Below are 6140 nucleotides of genomic sequence, written 5' to 3'. Positions count from 1 at the left end.
TGTGTGTGTGTGTGTGTGGTTCATAGAGAATGAAAATAGAAAGATTAGAGAAGATAGTGATAAAGAGTGAGTGAAGGAGAAGAATATAATAGATAAAGAGATAAAGAGAGAGAGAGAGAGAGAGAGAGAGAGAAGAGAGACAATAAGGACATATTAAAGAGTAAAAAAGAGATAAATGATAGTGAGCAGGCCGAGTTTGTACCGAGATTTTTTAAAAAAAACTCGGTATTGCGCTGTTTTTGGTCTAAAACCGAACGTAGAGGAGCGTTACTTTCACTGGATGTAATAAAGTTCGGTGAGCAGGAGGGGAGAAAGAAAATATATATATATATATATATATATATATATATATATATATATATATATACTACTAATATATAAAGTGGCTTGGGATTCCACCCAAATACAATCCTAGCCTTCCATTTTATTCATTAAAAACTTATCCTGACCCTTCAATCCATTTTATAATTTCTAAAAAATATCAGAAATCATTAATTTTAATATTTATTATGTATAATAAATTTCTTACTGTTATCCCCTTCCTTTTAATTACACCGCCACCAATTTCGATTCAACTTCCTGCACTGTAATAATTTAGTTTCAACCTTACGTTACTTAATATTTCTATATTTCTTCCTGTCTTTCTCGCTTGCCCTACTTCCACTCCTCTAGCCGGCAATTGGGCTTCCTTCGTAAATATAATATTTATTTATTAAGCTAAATTTGTTACGAATTGCCTATTTGACTCTTTGGCTTTGCCAACTTTCGGAGTTCCTCCCACGGTGACGGTAGGTTTTTCTTCTTCAATTATTTCGGTCTCTTTAATTTTTGTAACTTCACTTATGTCTCTTCTTACCGCCATGCTTTTCTTTCGCATTCCACTCTTTCTAAACGCCATGCTTCTTCTCCTCCTTCTTACCTTCTTCTCCTCCCGTCGGCTTCGCATGAGGATTTTTAAAAAGTCATTAAAAAGGAGCTTCTTCGCCTTCGGACAAGGTTTGTCTCTTTTCAACTAGCGAAGGCCGAACGAAGGCTTTGAAAGCTCCGAAAGGTCTTAGGCTTGACGAGCCTCCTATCGAACCGGAAAGATTTGTAAGCATGTTTGATCGCTATTATTTTTGCTATTTTTATCTTCATTTCCATTATCTTCTTAATGGACTAATGGCTCCTACCATTTGATCTCAACATATGAGGTGATGGAGACATGGAAGGGGACTAAGCTAGGCTGCCTGATTCATTTTCAAGATCTTGCTGCATGGAGGATGAGAAAGTGGAGGAGAAGGGAGATATGACGTGGCGCTGCCATGAAATGATTTTTTGGGAGGACATGGAGTTGATGTTTGCTATTTGATAATTTCTTGAGCTGCTCTGCTTAATATAAAGTGGAGAATTTTTTAGGGTTTAGGTTCTCTTTTGGTATTTCATTTTTAAATAAAAATTTTATATATATATATTGGTTTGAATTTGTCCTTAATCTAACCTTAATCATGTATAAATCTTCATAACAAATATCCCCTAAGGATTTTTATGTTTTTGCTGAACCGACCTCTTCTTTTGTCCATGCAATGACTTTCTGTTTATCAATATCTTGTTCGTTGAATAGAGGTGATAAATTTCTTTACCTTTTCTTTGTTTGAATTTGGCCTTAATCTAACCTTAATCATGTATAAATCTTCATAACAAATATCCCCTAAGGATTTTTATGTTTTTGCTGAACCGACCTCTTCTTTTGTCCATGCAATGACTTTCTGTTTATCAATATCTTGTTCGTTGAATAGAGGTGATAAATTTCTTTACCTTTTCTTCCTCTATGTAATTCCTTTGTTTATACAAGCTATTTCACAATTTTCTTTCAGTTTTTGAACTTCTTAGAAATCGTTCGAATAGAAATTGCTATGTTATGCACAAGCTAACCGGGGAAGAAGAAGAAGAATTTAAAAAGGGTAATGCTAAGTGGATAACCACTAAGTTTCATACATTACTCGTGATTATCATTGTGGTCCACCAAGTGTCAGTTTGTCATTGCCAAGCCAACCTTCATATCCATAGCTTCTTAAAAGAAGAAGTGGGGCAGCATTAGCATTTGATCATAAGAAATATCAATTTAGTAACACTAGAAGGGCTTAATTTGAGATAAAGCTTAATTAGATTAGAAGCTGTAAAAGTTTTCTCTGGTAGATTTTTTTATTTATTCCTGTCGTAATGTAATCTTGGTTAGTTTTGCATAGATTTGACTAACTGTATTTTTGTGTTGGCTCGTGCCAATAAAATAGCTAAAACATATGATGCTTTGGAATCAACAGCTATTTTCATTAGAAATTGTAAATTTTGACTCATTGAATTAGCAAAATTGTCTTAAAGAACTAAAGAAACTGGAAACCTTAAAAGGAATCTTTTTTAATGCTTCATTTTAGTAGAGTATTCTTCATGATTACCTGTCCAATTAGTGTCAGTATAATTTTTTTTTCTTTATTGGGTTCTTATCGTTGTGTAATTTCCTTTTTTTTAAAGCAATCAATTCTTTTATGTTCAACCGAAAATTTTCTTTTTGGTTTGAGAATTGTAGTCTACTTTGGGTTTTTACTTGCGTGGAGCTTTGAAATTTAAACATTAACTTATTCTTGCATCATGAATTATCAATTCTTACATATTGTTGATCAAGGACAAAATGAGATCTTAGCAGACTTAGGCTTTGGTCGGTTTTTGGGAATAAAGTAGAAAGGTAACTTTGTTTATCTCATGGGTACATTACTTCTTCACTCAACTTCTCAACCAAATAAGTGGGTTTAACTTAGCTTTAATTCAATTCCTTTATCATTTATTCTCTTTCAATTTCTTATATTGCAACGAGAGCTCACCAAGATAAGAACAACGAGCCACCTAAAAAAAAATGAATGAAAAATAAGAAGGAAAATGAAAGGCATGAAAGTTAAGCAGACCACTCACATTCCCCATGGCTAAGAACACCTCATCAAAGAAGAAAATGATTCCAAACCCACTCAGTCCTATGCCGATCCCTGTTTCAAGGTAGAAAACATGTCGGCAGATAAAATCATCGACACCAATTGAGATGAAACGTTGTTATCTCACCTAATGTATTCCAATCGCAGACAGTCCTACCACTTTCACTTTTTTCTTTTTTAATTTATTCCTTGTATAAATTATGGGTTTCAATATGTATCTTACCTAATTCTTCTCTACACTACTCCACCAATGGATGAATTATCTTTCCATCTATTTTCATCTCAATAGCCTAATGTCAAGTTTTAATGATGGAAACGTTTTGAAGATTATCAATTGATATAAAGAATACTATTAAAGGACTTAAATTTCCTATAATTTTTTTCTATCGGTATATATATATATATATATATATATATATATATATATGGAATTTAGCCTTTAATTTTATACTAATTAAGTTTATGATTTTCTTGACATTATAGGAAGATGTGACATTATAGGAAGATGTGGAACTATTAGCAGAGCTTGACATGGATGGCTAGAGATTTTCGATTTCATGTCCAAGAATAATGTGAAGTATACAATGAAAACAAGTAAAATGATTCATTTGCAGCAAAGATCTGGTACATATTGTATTTGTCTTATTTCATTGGTGGATGCATTCATTTTTTCTCATAAATCATCCTTTGGTTACTAATTTTTGAGTATTGCAGTTGTGCAAGATAGACTCAGAAGGAAAGGCAAGAAAAGTCATATCGTGCTCGTGTGTTGTTGTTAAGGTAAAGGAAATCTAACCTTCTCCATTAGCTCTAAAAGTTTATTCTTGAAGTTCTTATGCCTGTATTTTATAACCATTATATTTTTTTTTCTGGATTTACAGGATTATGGAGAGGATTCACACTATTATAAATATGAATATTATATAATGTGAGATATATGAATTTAGAACTTACAGTGTTATTTTGATGGTACACATTTTTATTATATTATTTATCATTTTGCATAACAAGTGTAACAAACAAAAAATTTAAAACCATTGATACCGGTCCCAAATTTGGGTGAAAAAGATTGAGAGTTGTTTTAGTATTGATAATTTGTGCGCCACACCAAAAAAAAAAAAACTAGCTCCACCACTGGGTGGCCGGAAGGGATCAAGATGGATTCATCACCAGTGCGGCATCAAAGTTTTCAATGGAAAAAAGATGACCATGTAGTTGACAAGAAAGAGAGAGGATACTCCTCTTCATTCAGCTGTCAGGGTAGGGAATCTAGCTTCTATTAAGAAGATGGTTTCAAGGAAAGCAAAAAAGGGTTGGTTGATTTGTTGTTTAAGCAGAATCGTCCAGGATAAACACTAGATGATTCTTTTATGGATTATGATAAATTTTGGAGCCGCTATAGCAGATCTTGTTGAAGAGGTTAGTTGGATTCCTCTTTACATTTGCTTATTTTCTTTCAACTACTTAAACAGATATGCTTATTAGGTTCCTTGAATATGAGAATGAAAGTTGTGGTATTGCCTATTTATGCATGAGTTGGATAAAGATAAATTATATGATAACATATGAAAATCTAAATTTACCAAGGAATCTCTTAAAAACTTCTATTTCTCTTCATATAATGAAGAACTTTGATATGTGTTACATGCATTGTCATGGAATAAGATTTTTGCATGGTTAAGAGAAATTTGGCTTAAAGAGCACCAGTTAGCTTGATTTTTCATATAAAGATGCTTTCAAAACAAGGCATTTAAAAGTGTAAGGTGTGTTTTTTTTTCTTTGGAATATTATGATGTTATCCTTGATGCTTTTGAGCTTTTATGGCTCTTAGGCTAGGTTATCTTTTTGTTGCCCTTTAAGAGCACTCTTTTTTATTTCAGTAAAAATTGATTTGATTGAAATATTCATGTTTAAATTCAATTAAATTGCTCTTATTTTTTCGTTATTATTGTTGTTTCATTGTTTGGACTTTGTTTTCACATGTTTATAATTACTGTTGTCATAGAGTAATGGTATTATTTTGAATTATTTGTAGAGCTATATAGTCTTTTGCTATTTTTATGATCCTTCAATTATATCCATTGTTGAGTATAGCATTCCACCTTTCATATCCTCATTTCTCACCATTTTGTTCTTTCGGTTTCATTTTCCTATGTTCAATTCTCTCACTTTTGACAAAGAAGTTGGCGATGAAGATTAGAACCTACAACACAACTGTCCATTCCCCCTTGGATTCACACGAGAACCAACAACACCATTAGGTATTTCCTCATTTGCAACCTTAATTCTAAAGGTTCTTAGGTAATTTGCTTCCCTATTCATCATAATTTTTTATCCTGTTTGATTCTTTTATGGTACTCTCTCTTTTTTTTTTTAATCTTCTTTTTATTCTTCTATGATACTCTCGCAGGTGATCACTGATTTGGGTTAAGGATAACCTCATGAGAAATAAGACATATCAAGGAAAACCAAAGTCAAAGTTATTATGCATATGTTCATTATGTCAATATTCTTTAATTTGTAATATTTAATTGGTATGGAATAAGTATGAATTATCCTTTTCTATTAGTTCTCATTAATGTGATGTATGAGAAGATGTTACATAAGAAAGATGATGCATTCAATACTCAATTTTATGTTGATAATACAGTGTAAAACTCATATGCTTGAAATCCAATGTGTTTAGCGATGTGTATTTTATCCTTTTTTAATTTTATTACTATATCTTCTTATATTTTTGTATAAACCCATTCATATATGAAAGATGTATCTTATAAACTATTTTTTTTTCTATCTTAATTCAATTTACATGAGTTTTGATTGGTTGCTAATTGTTTGTCTTTCTCATAGTAATCATTCAATATTATTTGTCTGATAAATTTTAGCTCTTACAGGTAATGTTACTTTATAGACTTACTTTTTTATTTTAAGTAACTAATTTAGTTATATGATGGATGTCATATTAGCATCAATAAATTACAAACCCCTCCCATTAAACATAAGCCTATTTTTTAAATTTTTCATCTAAATTTTTTTAGTATATTTCAAATTTAATACCAGTTCATATATATTGATTATACATAAATCATCTATACATATGCAAGCAAATATTGTATTTAATATAAATATAGAATTTAATATCATTGATAAAGCATATCATAAATTATTTTATTTTAA

At 31.1% G+C, this 6140-nt stretch overlaps 1 long non-coding RNA gene across 2 annotated transcripts in view; it reads left to right on the top strand.

Annotated features, from left to right (window-relative positions):
* Nucleotides 1-5674, top strand: part of LOC114579878 — a 22576-nt gene extending 16902 nt beyond the window's left edge. Inside the window, exons 2-5 of one of the 2 annotated variants that reach the window (XR_003701100.1) lie at nucleotides 3447-3587; nucleotides 3678-3743; nucleotides 3845-5224; nucleotides 5374-5674. This is a non-coding gene — a long non-coding RNA (uncharacterized LOC114579878). Of the gene's footprint in view, nucleotides 1-3446; nucleotides 3588-3677; nucleotides 3744-3844 lie in introns of both variants that reach the window. The other variant, XR_003701099.1, reaches the window with a different exon arrangement.
* Nucleotides 5675-6140: the final 466 nt, after the last annotated feature.

Source organism: Dendrobium catenatum, unplaced genomic scaffold, assembly GCF_001605985.2.
Source record: "Dendrobium catenatum unplaced genomic scaffold, ASM160598v2 fragScaff_scaffold_674, whole genome shotgun sequence".
Classification (NCBI taxonomy): Eukaryota; Viridiplantae; Streptophyta; class Magnoliopsida; order Asparagales; family Orchidaceae; genus Dendrobium; species Dendrobium catenatum.
Note: the sequence above shows the minus strand (reverse complement) of the source record. Positions and strands in the feature narration are given on the sequence as shown.